We start from the raw sequence: 18,404 nt of genomic DNA, 5'->3' as shown, positions 1-18,404 counted from the left end.
CTGACAGTAGAGTGGGGGGTAGGTATGGAGAGGCAAGGTCCTAGCTATGGAGAGGTTGTAAACACAAGAGATGTACGAGTTCAGGCCCTTCTCGGAGGAAGTAAAAGCCCTACGTCTCGGAGCCCGGAGGCGGTCGAGTGGATTATGTGTATATGAATTACAGGATGCCGAACCCTTCTGCCTGTGGAGGGGGGTGGCTTATGTAGAGTGCGCCAGGACCCCAGCCAGCCCACGTAATGAAGGGGTTAAGGTGTATTTAGTGTGGGGCGTTACTGGTAACTTCCCACATAAAGTGTCTTAACTATCATAAAGTCTACTTAACTACAGGCCGTTGCAGTGCAGAGTGCCTTTTGACCTCCTGGTAGTCGAGTGAGTCTTCGTGGTCGAGTCCTTCAAGTCAGTCGAGTGAGTCCCTCGTTGGTCGACTGGAAGGTGACCTCTTCTAAGGGTGTCCTTGGGCAGGTTACTTAGATCAGGTCTGTGACCCTACCCTAGGTACATGACCCCATCATTAGCCCCCGGATGGATCGAGGCTTTGAGTGACGGAGGAGTTGATGCTGTTTCTGATTAACCTTTGCACACTGGTCGTGCGTTGTTCTGAACCAGAGAATCTCTTCGTTGATAGTGAGCAACTTGTCTTCAGTCGACTCGATCCATTCTTTTCTTTCGTTGAGTGATCTTTCGGGCTTCGTCGATTTCCGAGCGACGGATCGCAGGAAATCCCGCGCCTGACAGACCGATCTGCCGTTCGCGGATTCCGCGGGATGCGAAATTTGGGGAAACGCGCGAAGCGGAGCGGACTGCGGCGTTCGGATGCGACGGGACATAGACGCCTCGATCTCCGTGCCACTTTCTTCGCCACGTATCCCGCCCGCGTAATAGTTCCAGGATATGATTAGATCTGCCGGGCCCACCTGTCATCCACTCGGAAGGGATCTTATAAATGCGCCCGGCGAGGGTTTTTTGAACAGTGCCTCAGCATTCTCTCTCTGCCTCCTTCGCCTCCGCCCAACGCGCTCGCTCTCGCCTCCGCACCACTTCTCCTCACGCGCCCCGCTGGAAGCCATGGTCAAGGAGAAGACGGCGGCGCTGGAGCGCACGAAGAAGGCATCGGCGACGGAGAAGGCGAAGGGGAGATCCACCAGCCGCGGTGGGTCTTCGTCCAGATCCCGCCTGCCGAAAGGCTGGGTCCAGGGAGATTGGATCCAGTCGACCATCACGGAGAAGGATCTCCTCGACATGGCCAACGAGGGCCTGATCCCCCATGGAGCTGCGAGGCTTCCGGGGAAAGAGTGGCAGCCCCAGCCGGAAGAGGGTGAGTGCGTGCTTCTGGCTACCCATGTCGACCGCGGTTCTCTTTGCCACCCAGCATTTTCTTCCGTGGTTTCTTGAACTTTTTTGGAGCGCAACTCCACCACTTCACCCCGAATTCTATCGCCTATCTAGCCGCGTTTGTGTCCATGTGCGAGAGTTTTCTGGGCTGTCGACCGCACTGGGGCTTGTTCAAGCACATATTCACATGTCGCTCTCAAACTGTGAAGAAGGCGAGTCCAGGCGACGAAAGAACCCGAGTGGTCCAAATGTGTGGAGGTCTGGGGATCCAGGTGAGAAACAAGAGCACCTTCCCAGCCATGACATTTCCCGAGTCAGTCAGAGGCTGGCAGTCGACCTGGTTCTACTGCCAGGATGAGTCGACACCGGGGCAGTCGAGTGGACTCCCTCCATTTACCATGGACCGAGTGAACAAGCCCTCCTCTCTGAAGCTGATTCCGGAGGAGAAAGCTGACGTGAAGATGCTGATGGAGCGCGTAGTTCAGTTGGTTCGGGAGGGAGTGACGGGCATGGATCTCCTGGAAGTTTTCCTTAGGCGCCGAATCCAGCCTCTTCAGTTCCGGAGCCATTGCATGTGGTTGTACTGTGGGACTGAGGATGTGACTTGGGTCAACCCAGAAGCAGTCGACGATGCCACTCTGGAAAGGTGGATGGCCGCTGTTACTGGGAACAAGGACAACCCTCGCGGGGCCAGAAGGATTCCTCCACTCGACTGCCACAGTGACCCAAACAAGGCATGTCTGCCCCACTTCCCGTTGTATTCTCGTCATATTTATTTCTGCTTTCTCTGCCGATCGGTCGACTGATCTTTGTCTTATTGTCCCTCAGACCCTCACTAAACTGTACTCGATGCCCAACGGAGCGCAGGCTCCGACTGAGGAGGGAGAAGCGAGCGGGGGCGAGAGCCAGGAGGAGGAGTGGGACTCGGACGCTGCCGAGGCCGATGATGATGACGATGACGATGATGATGATGACGATGAGGACGGGGAAGAGGAGGAGGAGGAGGAGGTCGCACCACCGCGCTCGGAAAGGCGGTCGAAACTTGTCCATGACCCTGCGACTGAACGCGGCGAGGGGGTCGCGACTGTTACACAGTCGACCAAGCGCCCTCGGACCACCTCTCCGGCGCCGACTGAAAAGGCGCCGAAGCAGCCCAGGGCGGCCCCGTCGAAGCCGACCAAGCACCTGCCGAAGATGAAGGTGTCCATCCCCACCATATCAGGGTAATCATGTTGCTTAAGTCTTCTTGTTTTGTGTGAACTTTATCTCTGGTTGGCGCTGGAGTTAGTCGACTGACTCTTTGGAGTTGCAGTGCTGCTACTTCTGAGACCTTGGCCCGGGCTGACGACCATGAGATGGAGGACGCAGCAACCTCAAAACCTGGTACTATATTCTTAACACTGTCTTTAGTCGACTGACTCATGATCTAATCCTGATTCTTTTCTGTAGCTCCATCCAATGTTGTAATCACTCTCCCTGATGATGATGAAGATGAGGAACCGCTGAAGTACATAAGGAGTAGGAAAGCGTCTGCCAGCAAGGTGACCCAGGATGTGACGGTGCCTGAGGCTCTGGTCGCGGAGGAGGGGAACACCACTCGACACACCGTGTCCTTCGCAGATCCACTCATGAGTGCTCCGCAGCCCTCCCTCTTCACGACGCACCACGTCCCAGAGGACCAAGCTGGCACAGCGAAGGAGGCAATACGCCAGGCAGGGATCATGATGGAGCAGTTGAAGACCATCCGGGATGCGAGCCAGGCAGCTTACGACGCCAGTTCCGCCCTCCAATGCAATGTTCAGGTCAGTCGACCACCATTTGTTCTGTTAGGATATGCTATCAGAAACTTTTCTTTCCAGAATTTATAGTAGTCACCCACTGGGTGTGTCGAGTTAAACTCCGTGTTAGCGGGGGCACGCTGAGTGCACCCGCTGGGTGTAGTCCCCAAGGCTAAGGTCGACTGCGGGCAGTCGGCCTTAGGCTTTATAATTTCAGTCTTTCCGTCATTCGACTAAGGCGACTGGATTTCGCAAACCGGTCGACTGGTCGACTCTGTCTTCGACTGGTCGATTAGTGGGGGCACACTGAGTGCACCCACTGGGTGTAGTCCCCGAGACTACGGTCGAATGCTCGTATTCGTCTGTAGTCTTAGAAACGCCTGATTTTTCCTTTTTCACTCGGAAGTGAATTATATTTGACATTTTAGTCGATTGGTTCTTCGCAGAACTCCTGTGATCTTGTGGCTCGCTACTCTGAGCTGGAAAACAAGCACATTCAGCTCGAGCTGAATTTGAAGCTGGTTCAGGAGAATCTGACGAAGGCAAAGGAGGAGACGGAAGGTATGTTTGGTGAGACCTTGACGACTGCTTTTTCCCTTTATTTGTTTCAAAATCTGATCTTGCTGTAACTTGCAGGTAAGGTGAGGGAGGCCCAATGGAAGAAGGACCTTGAACTAGCTGAGAAGATCAAGCTTGTTGACGAGAACCTAGCTTCAGTCGCCAAGCTTGAGCAAGAAAATGCCAATCTGAAAGCTGCTCTTGGGAAGAAAAAAGATCTGGAGGCCTTCCTGAATGGTCTTGCCAAGAAGCTGTTTCTTATGCTTGAAGGTAAATCTCTATGCTCGGCGATCATTTCCAACCGTGGTTTTTCCATTCGACCATCACCTTGACTCGGTGATCGTCCTTGCAGAATTTTGTCAAAACTTTGAAGAAGAAACTAGCCGGCTGGAACCAAACCTTGACCCCGTCAATTCTCCGATGGATGACGAAGTTGCCATGAATGTTTTCCGACTGGAGTCCCGTGTTGCAGCTGTCGTGGACTATCTTGCAAGGCTGAAGGTCGCCACATCTCGCATCGACTCGACGCTCTGGCCCGGGGAGACACTTCAGAACGACCTCGAGTCGCTGATGGCTCGCTTGAACACGATCCCTGGTCGAGTGCAGGAGTGGAAAAAGTCCTCGGCTCGGTGCGGTGCAGATGTTGCTCTGTGTCTGGCCCGAGTCCACTGCAAAGATGCGCGAGAAGACAAGCTGGCGGCCCTCCGGTTGGCCAACACCAAGAAACACGACTTCAGGTCCTTTATGGAAACTTTCCTTGCGGCTGCCACTCGGATCGCAGATGGAATTGATCTTGATGAGTTTATTGCACCTTCCAGCCCTCCACAGGAGGGGTAAAAAACTTCTTCTAAACTCGACGCTTTAAATTTGCCTCGGTATGCCGAGTGGAGTTGTAACCAATAAACCTTAACGGGCTTAGCGCCTGAGCACTTTCGGTTCCTTTAGGTATCGATCCGAACTTGAATTTGGTGTTTGAATATGATTGCTTTTGGCTCGAAATGCCTTTTGCAGGTTCAAAGCGGGGCGCTTACTGCAATCGACTTATTCCTTAGTCCACTTAGGTGAGCGCTGGGCTGTAGCTAAGCCTCCCGAGTGAGAGGTTTGCTTTTCACTCGGTAGGATTTCTATATCTTAGGCGAGCACTGGGCTGCAGCTAAGTCTCCGAGTGAGAGGTTTGCTCTTCACTCGGTAGGATTTCTGATAACTTAGGCGAGCGATGGGCTGCAGCTAAGCCCCCGAGTGAGAGGTTTGCTCTTCACTCGGTAGGAATTTTGATAACTTAGGCGAGTACTTGGACTGCAGCTAAGCCTCCGAGTGAGAGGTTTGCTCTTCACTCGGTAGGATTTCTGATAACTTAGGCGAGCGCTGGGCTGCAGCTAAGCCCCCGAGTGAGAGGTTTGCTCTTCACTCGGTAGGATTTTTGACAACTTAGGCGAGCACTGGGCTGCAGCTAAGCCCCCGAGTGAGAGGTTTGCTCTTCACTCGGTAGGATTTCTGATAACTTAGGCGAGACTTGGACTGCAGCTAAGCCTCCGAGTGAGAGGTTTGCTCTTCACTCGGTAGGATTTCTGGTAACTTAGGAGAGCACTTGGACTGCAACTAAGCCTCCGAGTGAGAGGTTTGCTCTTCACTCGGTAGGATTTTCATAACTTAGGCGAGTACTTGGACTGCAGCTAAGCCTCCGAGTGGAAGTCTGGCTTACCACTCGGTAGGATTTTTCATAACTTAGGCGAGTACTTGGACTGCAGCTAAGCCTCCGAGTGGAAGTCTGGCTTACCACTCGGTAGGATTTTATTTAATCTTAGGCGAGCACTGGGCTGCAGCTAAGCCCCCGAGTGGAAGTCTGGCTTACCACTCGGTAGGATTTTATTTAATCTTAGGCGAGCACTGGGCTGCAGCTAAGCCCCCGAGTGAGAGGTTTGCTCTTCACTCGGTAGGATTTTCATAACTTAGGCGAGTACTTGGACTGCAGCTAAGCCTCCGAGTGGAAGTCTGGCTTACCACTCGGTAGGATTTTATTTAATCTTAGGCGAAATGGATTCGTAGCTAAGCCTCCGAGTGGGAGTCTGACTCACCACTCGGAGGATTTTTACAAACTTAGGCGAAACGGATTCGCGGCTAAGTCACCCACTGAGGGGAAATTTTATTGGACAAAATAAAAAGTGACAAAAATTATGGAGGAACTATGACACTATTATCTTGAGGTCCATGGACTACAGAAGTACTTTATTGCAACTCATCCGAGTGATTAAACTTAAGTGAAAAATGGGCGGAGTAGTTCTGCGTTCCAAGCTCGGGGCTCGTCGATATTATGCTCGACGTTGTAAAGACGGTACGCCCCGTTGTGGAGAACTTTGGTGACGATGAAGGGTCCTTCCCAAGAAGGAGCAAGCTTGTGTTGTTTCTTCTGATCCACTCGGAGAACTAAATCTCCTTCCTGGAAGGCTCGACCCCTCACATTTCTGGCGTGGAAACGACGCAAATCTTGTTGGTAGATGGTCGACCGGATCAGAGCCATCTCCCTTTCTTCCTCTAAAAGGTCGACTGCGTCCTGCCGCGCTTGTTCAGCTTCTGCTTCGTTGTAGATTTCAACTCGAGGAGCATTGTGGAGAAGATCACTTGGCAAGACTGCTTTAGCTCCGTAGACCAAGAAGAATGGGGTTCTTCCGGTCAACCGATTAGGTGTGGTCCGCAGTCCCCAAAGCACCGAGGGAAGTTCGTCGACCCAAGCTCCAGCTGCATGCTTGAGATCACGCATTAGTCGGGGTTTCAATCCCTTGAGAATCAGGCCATTGACTCGCTCTGCTTGTCCATTCGACTGCGGGTGAGCGACTGAAGCGTAGTCGACTCGTGTGCCTTGAGAGTTACAGAAATCTCTGAATTCCTCCGAGTCAAAGTTCGACCCATTATCCGTAATGATGCTATGCGGGACTCCATATCTGAATATTAGTTCCCTGATGAAGCTAACAGCAGCACCGGCGTCAAGGCTCTTGATTGGTTTAGCCTCAATCCACTTGGTGAATTTGTCGACTGCTACCAGTACATGCGTGAAGCCACTTCGCCCTGTTCTCAAAGGACCGACCTTGTCCAACCCCCATACTGCGAAAGGCCAGACGAGTGGGATGGTCTTCAGAGCCGATGCAGGCTTGTGCGACATATTCGAGTAGAACTGACATCCCTCGCACTTATCCACTATTTCCTTTGCCATCTCATTCGCCTTTGGCCAGTAAAATCCGGCTCGGTAGGCTTTGGCCACGATGGTCCGAGAGGACGCATGATGACCACAGGTTCCCGAGTGGATATCATTGAGGATGATTCGACCTTCTTCTGGTGTTATGCACTTCTGACCAACTCTAGTCGCGCTTTCTCTGTATAATTGTCCTTTGATTACGGTAAAGGCCTTAGATCGACGGACGATCTATCGAGCTTCTTCCTCATCCTCCGGGAGCTCTTTTCTCAGGATATACACGATATATGGAATTGTCCAGTCGGGAATGACCACCAAGACCTCCATGACCAAGTCGACCACTGCTGGGACTTCAACCTCAGTCGGATCTGTGGCACTCTTGGGCTGTGGAGCTTCTTCGGTGAAAGGATCTTCTTTGACTGACGGAGTGTGTATATGCTCCAAGAACACACCACTCGGAATGGCTTCTCTCTTGGAACCTATCTTTGCTAGATCATCAGCTGCTTGATTTTTCAGTCGGGGTATATGATGGAGCTCCAACCCCTCGAACTTCTTTTCCAGCTTCCTCACTGCACTGCAGTATCCAGTCATGGCTGGGCTTCTCACGTCCCACTCCTTCATCACTTGGTTGACCACTAAATCCGAGTCGCCATAGACCATCAGGCGACGGACGCCGAGTGAAATGGCCACGCGCAATCCGTATAAGAGGGCCTCATATTCTGCCTCATTGTTGGAGGAATCAAAGTGAATCTGGAGCACATATCTGAGCTTATCTCCTCTGGGGGAAACCAGGACAACCCCAGCACCGAAACCATTCAACATCTTAGAGCCATCAAAGAACATGGTCCAATGCTCCGAGTGAACTTCAGTCGGCTGCTGCTGTTCAATCCACTCGGCGAGGAAATCTGCTATTGCCTGGGACTTAATGGCTTTCTTTGCCTCAAACTTGATATCAAGGGGAAGAAGTTCAATCGCCCATTTAGCCACTCGACCAGTTGCATCTCTGTTGTGCAAAATCTCTGATAGTGGAGCGTCGCTGACGACTGTGATGGAATGATCAGAGAAATAATGAGCAACCTTCTTTGTGGTCATGTATATTCCATACACAAGCTTCTGATAATGAGGATATCTCTGCTTGGATGGAGTCAAGACTTCAGACAAATAATACACTGGGCGCTGAACTTTGAGAGCTTTTCCTTCTTCTTCCCGCTCGCCCGTAAGCACAGTACTGACGACTTGTGCTGTGGCTGCGATATAGAGCAGCAGAGGCTCTTTGCTGATTGGAGCAGCAAGCACTGGCTGGGTGGAGAGCAGAGCTTTTAGCTCGGCAAACGCTGCATCAGCTTCTGGAGTCCACTCGAACTTGTCTGCCTTCTTCATCAGTCGGTAAAGAGGCAATGCCTTTTCACCGAGTCGTGAGATGAATCGACTTAATGCGGCCAAGCATCCAGTAAGCTTCTGGACATCGTGCACTCGCACAGGGCGTTTCATTCGGAGAATAGTGCCGATCTTCTCTGGATTAGCGTCGATTCCTCGCTCGGAAACGAGAAAAGCGAGTAACTTGCCACCAGGAACTCCAAATGTGCACTTTGATGGATTGAGCTTGATATCATACCTTCTGAGGTTGGCAAATGTTTCGGCGAGGTCAGCGAGTAGGTCGGAACCTTTTCGTGACTTGACGACGATATCATCCATATACGCTTCCACATTCCGACTGATTTGAGTGAGAAGACACTTCTGAATCATTCGCATAAATGTGGCTCCGGCATTCTTGAGGCCGAATGGCATGGTGATATAGCATAAGCACCCGAATGGAGTGATGAAAGCTGTTTTTACCTCGTCGGGTCCGTACAGACGGATCTGGTGGTACCCGGAGTAGGCGTTTAGAAAAGACAGTCTCTCGCATCCCGCGGTCGAGTCAACAATTTGATCTATGCGAGGGAGAGGAAAATGATCTTTCGAGCAGGCCCGGTTGATGTGCTTGAAATCAATGCACATTCGGAGCGATTTGTCCTTCTTAGGAACCATGACAACATTAGCGAGCCACTCGGAGTGGTATATCTCTCGGATAAATCCTGCCGCCAACAGTCGAGCCACTTCCTCACCAATGGCTTTTCTCTTCTGGACGGCGGACCGCCGAAGATGTTCTTTGACTGGTTTTGCAGATGAGTCGACTCTTAGGCGATGCTCAGCCAGTCCCCTGGGAACAGCTGGCATGTCAGCGGGCTTCCATGCAAAAATGTCCCAGTTCTCATGGAGGAACTGGATGAGCGTTTCTTCCTATTTCGGGTCGAGTGTTGTGGAGATGTGGGTCGGAGCTGCATCGGGGTCGGTCGGGTGAATGTGAACAGGCTTTGTCTCACCGGACGACTGAAATGCAGATTCTGTGGCGGGTTTCTTGGATCGCAGCAAATCACTCGGATCTGCGTTTTGCTTGTATTCTTCGAACTCGACCGCTGTCACCTGGGAATCGGCAATCTTTGAGCCCTTCTGAAAGCGCTCTTCTGCCTTTTTCCGATCACCGGTGACAGTGATCACTCCTTTGGGGCCGGGCATCTTCAATTTGAGGTACACGTAACATGGTTGAGCCATGAACCGTGCATAAGCTGGTCTCCCCAAAATGGCATGATATGCACTCTGAAAATCCACGACCTCAAACGTCAACTTCTCTTTGCGAAAATCTTTCGAATCACGAAACACCACGTCTAGAGCTATTTGGCCGAGTGACTCGGCTTTCTTCCCTGGTATAACTCCATGAAAGCTCATGTTACTGGTGCTCAGTCGGGACATCGGAATGCCCATTCCTTTCAGCGTGTCTGCATACAACAAATTCAGCCCACTACCACCGTCCATCAGCACTTTTGTCAGTCGAGTGCCTTCGACAACTGGATCGACCACCAAAGCTTGCCTCCCAGGGGTGGCAATATGAGTCGGGTGATCAGATTGGTCGAATGTGATGGGTGTTTGGGACCATCTCAGATAATTTGCTTTTGCTGGGGCGACCATGTTCACCTCTCGGTTAATGACTTTCAATCGACTCTTGCTTTCCACATCTGCAAAGATCATCATAGTGGAGTTGATATGTGGATATCCTTCCTCACTGTCCTCCTTGTCTGCGGGCTTGTCCGACTCCTTCTCCTTGTCCTTAGACTGTTTTCCCTGAAATTGCTGGATCAGGAGTCGACATTGGCGAGTGGTATGCTTCGGGTAGATGATATTCCCCTCTTCGTCTTTCTTCGTGTGGATGTGACACGGCATATCCATCACGTCGTTCCCTTCCTTATCCTTTACCTTCTTAGGGTTCCAGGATCCTTTTGGTTTCCCTTTAAACTTTCCCTGAGTCACGGCCAGAGCCTCTCCAGGAGCTGCCGGTTCAGCCTTCCGCTTCTGTTTCCGACTGGTGTTTCCCTTTTCCGACTGACTCGGCTTGTGCTTGCCGCTTCGGAGTCGGTCTTCTTCTTCGCCGTTGGTGTACTTGGTAGCAATCTCCATCATCCGACTCAAGGTCATGTCACCGGTTCGACCAAATTTCAAACTCAATTCTCTATTCTTGACACCATCCTTAAAGGCGCAGACTGCCTGATGATCAGACACATTCTCCACAGTATGGTGCAAAGTGATCCATCTCTGAATATACTCCCTGAGAGTCTCATTGTTCTTCTGCACGCAGACTTGCAGCTCCGTCAATCCAGCCGGTCGCTTGCAAGTTCCTTCAAACGTTCTGATGAACACTCGGGACAGATCTTCCCAAGTGTAAATGCTGCTAGGAGGTAATTGAGTCAACCATGCCCTGGCAGAACCTTCCAGCATGAGGGGCAAATGCTTCATGGCCACCTCGTCGTTCCCACCACCAATCTGAACCGCCACTCGGTAGTCTTCAAGCCAAGTTTCAGGCTTAGACTCACTAGTGAACTTGCTGACTCCTGTTGCCAACCTGAAATTGGGAGGGATAACTGCGGCTCTGATAGCTCTGCTGAAACATTCAGGACCAGAAACATGCACTCGACTGCTTGTGGGCGCATCTCTGTCGAGTCCACCTCGATGGGCTCTGTTCCGGTCGACTAAGCCTTGCACGATAATGGATCGCGCGTCAAAGCCTGGTTCTCTGGGGTCGACTGGAACTCTTCGCCCCGCACTGAGCTGGCGTCTGTCATCTTGCTGCCGAGGAGAGTAAGACCCACCCCTCGGAGGGGAATTGGGAACTCGACGCCTATCATCTCGGTCGAGTCGGTCACCATATTGGTCTCGCCGATTCTCGCGCCCTTCACGCCGCGGAGGCGATCTGGGGCTATGAGCCGACTGAACCGTATTCGCAGCGACGGATCGACTGTGAATTCTGTTGCGTGACTGCGACACGGCCGAATTCTGATCTCCTGCTGCCCGGAGCAGATCCCTGATCTGCATCAAGCCTCTGCCAGCTTCCGACTGAGAGGGCTGGATGGACTCTGCTATACGGGTCGCAGCTGCTAAATTCTGGATTGGGGTTCGATATACCTGAGTCGGCGGGAAGAGTTGACGTCGACTGGTGTCGGGAACTCGTTGCCGCGCGCGCTCGTCGAGTGCTCGCTGGAGATTCTCCAGTCGAGTGCATTCGGCCAAATTGGCTAAACGAGCCTCCTCCAAGGCGCGAGCCTCGGGGGTTTCTCCTGCGATGGGAGTACGCAGGACATCCACGTTCCTGCGGCGAAGTTCCTCTCTTTGCAGAGAGTCGAGTGGCTCGGGCTGGTACTCTTCGTGGTCTCGTGTGGGGTCGCCTCCGTCGCCTGCCCCACCATCACGGGCGAAGCCAGGGGGACTGCGGGGCCCGTCGACCATCAGGATTTCCGCCGCTGGATCACTGCTATCGCACTCGGATGCAGTCTCTACGGAGCCAGTCGACAGATCGAACAGGCCATAGAGAGATTCGTCGGGCTCGATTGCCGCAACTTGGGTGGTGGCCGTCTGGCGAGCCACCGCGTGCCTCACCCAATGCTGAAGCCTCGACCGGCCCGAGCGCTTGCGCTGGCGGGAGACCGAGAGGGTGGTCGATGGGGGAGTCGACCGATACGGAGTCGACGGTTGCCGCAGCAGAACGCCGCGGACACATGCGCGAAAATGCGTCGCACTGCGGACGGGGAGCGCATCAACGTCGAGTGGAGCCTCCTGGAGCCAGGCGGAGTCGTCGGCGACGAAGGTGAGAGCACCGAGACGGATCTCTCGACCCTCAACCAAAACTCCATCAGTCATCATGATGAAAGTACTCGGAAGAACCGCAACTTCTCCACAAAATCGCTAAAACACCGGCCCCACGGTGGGCGCCAACTGTCGTGGTTCTAAGTCTGACAGTAGAGTGGGGGGTAGGTATGGAGAGGCAAGGTCCTAGCTATGGAGAGGTTGTAAACACAAGAGATGTACGAGTTTAGGCCCTTCTCGGAGGAAGTAAAAGCCCTACGTCTCGGACCCCGGAGGCGGTCGAGTGGATTATGTGTATATGAATTACAGGATGCCGAACCCTTCTGCCTGTGGAGGGGGGTGGCTTATATAGAGTGCGCCAGGACCCCAGCCAGCCCACGTAATGAAGGGTTTAAGGTGTATTTAGTGTGGGGTGTTACTGGTAACGTCCCACATAAAGTGTCTTAACTATCATAAAGTCTACTTAACTACAGGATGTTGCAGTGCAGAGTGCCTTTTGACCTCCTGGTAGTCGAGTGAGTCTTCGTGGTCGAGTCCTTCAAGTTAGTCGAGTGAGTCCCTCGTTGGTCGACTGGAAGGTGACCTCTTCTAAGGGTGTCCTTGGGCAGGGTACTTAGATCAGGTCTGTGACCCTACCCTAGGTACATGACCCCATCAGGAATCACTAGAACTAATTTCTGTGATGAACTACTTTCCAATTCGGGAGAAGGTACAATGACCTGATCAAGTTCTACTTTCCTCCCACTCACTTCTTTCAAGAGAAACTCCTTCTCTAGAAAAGATCCATTCTTAGCAACGGATATCTTCCCTTCGGATCTGTGATAGAAGGTGTACCCAATAGTCTACTTTGGGTATCCTATGAAGACACATTTCTCCGATTTGGGTTCGAGCTTATCAGGTTGAAGCTCTTTCACATAAGCATTGCAACCCCAAACTTTAAGAAACGATAGCTTAGGTTTCTTGCCAAACCATAGTTCATATGGTGTTGTCTTAACGGATTTAGATGGTGCCCTATTTAACGTGAATCCATCCGTCTCTATAGCATTACCCCAAAACGATAGTAGTAAATTAGTAAGAGACATCATAGATCGCACCATATCTAATAACGCACAGTTACGACGTTCGGACACACCATTACACTGTGGTGTTCCAGGTGGCGTTTGTTACGAAACTATTCCACATTGTTTCAAATGAAGAGCACAATCATAACTCAAATATTCACCTCCATGATCAGATCATAGTAACTTTATTTTCTTGTTACAATGATTTTGCACTTCACTCTGAAATTCTTTGAACTTTTCAAATGTTTCAGACTTATGTTTAATTAAGTAGATATACCCATATCTGCTCAAATCATCTGTGAATGTCGGTGTACAAAGGTAGGGGCTCTCCCTTTGACCCCTTTACTTGTGCACGGGCAGTCAAAGCCATGCGCCGCGACCACACTTAGCAGGGCAGAGGAGGGAAGCCGGAGAAAAGCCGAAGCACAAGACAACCAAGGCGACACCAAGACCGGAAGCGCAAGATGGCAAGAGGGCGAGGTGGAATCCCTCGGCAAGATCCTTGCCAAGGCGGTCCCCTGCAGCCCCGACAAGAGCCTTGCCGAGGCGGTCCCCCGCAGCCCCGGCAAGAGCCTTGCCGAGGCGGTCCCCCGCAGCCCCGACAAGAGCCTTGCCGGGGTAACTTGCCCAACACCAGCAGAGCGAGCCACCCTTGAGCCCACTGGCTCCGACCCAAGCAACTGCGTCGGAACCAAGGCTCGGGAGGCGCCTCTGTGGTGGCAGGCAAATCTTTGTCAAGCTCATAAATATATGAGTTCAGATGAGGACTAGAAGACGGTGACCCTCGGCAGGATCCTAGCCGAGGAAATCCACAAGACCCCCGGCAAGATCCTTGCCGGGGATGACAGCAACTCCTCGGCAAGACCCTTGCCGAGCCCCCGGCAAGACCCTTGCCGAGGGCGTCAGCAGGGCCACTGTCAGGATTGCACCAGCCAAGACTCCGCCGCCGTTTGCATGTAGCTGCCAGCCCAACCAGCTGGGCAGGCACCTGCGTGGCAACATGCAGCTTCCAGACCAGATAAGCAAGCACCTGCGTGGCAGCATGCAGATCTTCTTAAAGGTCCTACCATCGTGCCACCTCAGCTTGTCGGATTTCGGGTTCCGGCAGACCCTTGAGGTTCGAACACTGGGGTGCGCGCGGAGATTTCGTCTTCTACCTACCTGCACCCCTCCGCCTCGCTAAGATCTAAGCTAAGGAAAGAACATCACAAGAAACACAGGATTTATACTAGTTCGGGCCACCGTTGTGGTGTAATACCCTACTCCAGTGTGTGGTGTGGTGGATTGCCTCTTGGGCTGATGATGATGAACAATACAAGGAAGAACAGCCTCGCGAGGGTCTGTTCTTGGCTGGGGGACGAACTGCTAGGAGGAGTTCAGTCACCCTTCTCTCTCTCTCTCTCTCTTTTCGATCCGATCCCCCTACCCTGTGGGTGGCTGGTCCTATTTATAGGCAAAGGCCCTGGGCCTCTTCCCAAATATTGAGCGGGAAGGGCGCCAACAATTGGCCATTTTGAAGGGGAACATCTGGTACACTTATCCTGACTAAAGTTGGTCCTCGCCTGCACAAAGCTCTGGTGGTGACGCCGTCTTGGGCTCCACGATGACCTCCGTCTTGTAGTCCTCCTGGTGTTGGTCTTGTTGCACCGAAATGGCAACCTTTGCTTGATGCCTCGGTACCCCGCGGCTGCGCTTGCCCCCTTTGCACCAAAGGGGAAAGGAGGACACTACGCGGGCTGGCGCCCGCCTGGCGCCCTTGGTCGTCACGGCTTGCGTCACGGGCACCTCGTGAGGTGCCCCGCCTTGATCTCTCTGCCTCTTTGCGAGCCAGCCTGGTGAGGCCGTGCCTGAGGAAGCTTCGCGTCGTCCGCCCCGCGAGGCTTGGCCCCTCGCGAGGGTCTTGGGTCTGTTTTGATGAAGATGGGCCGTGCTGGGCCCCCCTTTGAGCCACGCCGCAGGCAGGCAAGTCTGGGGACCCCCGTTCCCAGAACGCCGACAGTAGCCCCCGGGCCCAAGGTGCGCCCGGACTTGGCCATGCAGGGAGGAGGAAGGGCAAGAGCGAAGTGCCGCGTGCCCTCTCAGCCTGCGGCCTTGGGCGCCGCGTGGCGGTTGATTGGACGTGAGCGCCTTAGCAACTGCGTGAGTTGATAAAGAAGTGGCATCCGCCTAGGCTTTGCTTTTTGCTTTCTCCGGTTGCTGCTCAGATCCCCTTTCTTGCACCTCTCCTTCCTTCCTCCAAAATTTCCAGATCCACTCCGACCGCGTGACCTAGGAAGCAATGGCACCTCGTCAGTCCCTGGCCGTAGCTTGGTACTCGTCTGCCCTGGACTCGCCGAACGTGTCGGAGGCGAGCCCCGCCCGTTTGCGCCGGAGGGCGGTGGCGCGGGGCATCGAAGGGGCGAAGGTGTTCAAGGCCGGCTCCGCCACCCCTGAGTGTCAAGGGAGCACCTTCTATCCGTTCTTCGTAAGTGCCATTGCTGCTGGCCTGGTGCCTCCCTTGTCTGAGTTCTTCTTCTCTGTCCTCTGCCATTATAAGCTACAGGCTCTGCATCTCCACCCCAACTCCGTCCTTCTCCTGGCAATCTTCGCCTATTACTGCAAGGCTCACGTAGGGGTGCCGCCCTCAGTGGCCTTGCCGCGCCACTACTTCTACCTCCGGACCTCTCGTGGTCCTGCTTCCGCGTGCGCTAGCTTCATCACGTATGGTGGCGCCATTGCCATTTCGAACCCCGGGAAAAGGATTGAGGGCTTCAGGAGCAAGTGGGTCTTGGCAGATGCTGGGCACATCCACCCTCGGCTGATCTTGCCCACAGAGCAACCCACGAGCTCCAGCGATTGGGGTCGAGCGGAGCTCGCGGACCCCCGTGCGAAGCTGGTGTTGGAGAAGATGGACGCGGATCTGAGGCCGGCCAACATGGCGGCGGTGAAGCTGACCGGCGCGTCGCTGCTGAGGGAATTCCTGGAGCACCAGCTGGCTCCGCTTCGGCAGTACTCACTTCCGATGTGGAGGTCCCATCCGAGCCCCGCGGCCTTGGCCGACGGAGATCTGGCTGCAGTCCTCCAATCTCTGGTCGGGGGTGATGTGGCGAGGTTGGAGGGCGCTCCTACGCCCTTGTTCCTCCGCGACGACTGGGAGCAGGTAGTGGAGTCCATGCCCGTCTTCAATGGGGACGGGCCCGTGCCCATGGAAACTCCCGAGGAACCGGTGGACGTGCCCTCCAACGACTCCAGCGAAGAGGAGGAAGGAGGGGAGCGGGAAAAAGGGCCTGACTCCGAGGCGACTGACGGAGAGTCGAGGGCTCCCCTCCCCCGGTGCAGGTCCCACGTTCTCCGCCTCTCTCCGAGCGATGACGATGAGGATGATGATGAGGATGACGGCGGGAGCTTGCCCCTGATCCCGAAGAAGGACAAGACCGGGCTGATCTCTCGCGGGTCTGCCCCAGCCCCGAGGCGGACCGCAGACGCACCTTCCTCTTCCAAGCTTCCCGAGGTTGACCCTTCTAGCCGGCTTTCGGGCTTCAAATTTGGCCGGAGGCCGTTTGAGCTCACTGGCGACGACCCGTAAGCGCTTGATTCTTGTCTTTATTTCTTGTTCTGCTTATGAGGCTTGACGTCCGCATCTCTTGGATAGGCTGGCGCCCGCAGCAAAGAAGCCGAAGGGAGCTCCTGAGGTTCCCTCCGTGGCAGCGCCTCTGCCCACGAAGGAGGGTGACCACGACGCACGGGCTTCTCCTGCCCGGTCGTCCTCGTGAGGCCTGGCTGAGCCGGCTGGGGCAAGCTCAGCCCCCATGGCCCAAGTGACTCCCGAGGTGCCTTTGCCTGCTGCCGCCACTACAGCCGTTGGGGCGCAGCAGACTCCGCCTCAGGATGCTGTGGCCGCGCTGCCGCATTCTCCTTCTACTCCACCGACTGCTATCTCCCCGACTCCTCCTGCCATTCTGGATCGTGCTGCTGCTGAGCTGGACCGGCTGCGGCAGGATCTTCTTGGCGCCGACCCTCGCTTGGTGGCCGGGCGTTTGGAGCTGGCTTCAGGATGGATTCGCTCCGACGCTTCGATTCGGGCGGCACTGGTCCAGGCCTCGACGGCTTGCGATGAGGAGAAGCAGGCCGTCCTTGAGGCGAAGGCTGCTCGTGACGCAGCCCTGGGGGAGGTGGTTGACGTCCACGGTCGCTGCAAGGCGCTGGAGGACGAGCTACAAGGCCTGCGGGACCAGCTCGCGAAAGAGGTCCGCCTTCGCCAAGAGCAGGAAGAAGGCGTGAAGGCTCGCGAGGCGGCCGTCAAGGAGAGGGAGGTCAAGCTCAGGAAGCACCGCGACCGCCAAGGCACGCTGGAGCAGGAGTTGGGGGCGAGGAAGGCCGAGCTGGACGACAAGGCCCTGGTTCTTGCCGAGGACCGCGCGGCCTTCATGGAGATGGAGGCGAAGGCTCGCTCCTCGCTGAGGACGCTTTACGACAGTGGCCTGGAGAGCCCGCTGGCTGGCGCCGAGGACGGCCCCGCCAAGCTGCTTCCCTTCCTGGTTCATGCTCTTGAAGATGTCGCCCTTGGCCTTGGCCCCACGGCCGAGGCCGAGGCGCGTGTCCTGTCTTCTGCAGCGCTGACGCGGGTCCTCACCCACATCTACCTTCGCGATCCCGGCGTCGACCTTGACAGCCTGCTGGAGCCAGTAAGCGGCGAGCGTGCCGCTGCCGACGCCATGAAGAGTCGCGTGGAGGCTCTGCTGGGGAAGTTCCGGGCCTTCAGCACCAAGCCGAAGCAAGGCGCTGCCGACTCCACTGCTCCATGAGGCGAACCCACTCCGCGCTGCTCCACCGTTGACAAGTGACTCCGTTGTGGCTCCTATCCTGCCTTTAATTCCTGCACATGTATCATGCCTCAGGGAGGCGTTTAAACTTGCGTTTTGGCATTGAGATAACAGTGTGGACTGTAATATTTGCTTTTGAATTCCTTAAAATTTGCGCTTTTCCTTCCTACTTGCTTATGTTCTACGCCGGCAGAGCCCGGCCCCGCGCATACCTCACCCAGCGTTAGTCCCGACCGGAAACCAGGACGGGACCAAGGAGTGAGGGGCTATGTGACAAGTTAGGCTCCTGAGTCGCGATGCTCAGGAGTCCCCCTTGGCGCACGAACAACAAGTAGGGAGGTATGATGTGGGTGGATCTACCGTTCTACGTCTGCAGAGCCCGGCCGCGTGCATACCTCAACCGCCGTTAGCCTTTCGGAACTAAGGGGTGAGGGGCTACATGACCAGTTAGGCTCCTGAGTCGCGATGCTCAGGAGTCCCCCTTGACACTCAAACGGCCTTCGTACCTTGGCTC

The sequence above is a fragment of the Triticum aestivum genome, chromosome 3A (genome assembly GCF_018294505.1).
Source record: "Triticum aestivum cultivar Chinese Spring chromosome 3A, IWGSC CS RefSeq v2.1, whole genome shotgun sequence".
Classification (NCBI taxonomy): domain Eukaryota; kingdom Viridiplantae; phylum Streptophyta; class Magnoliopsida; order Poales; family Poaceae; genus Triticum; species Triticum aestivum.
This window is presented reverse-complemented; position numbering follows the sequence as displayed.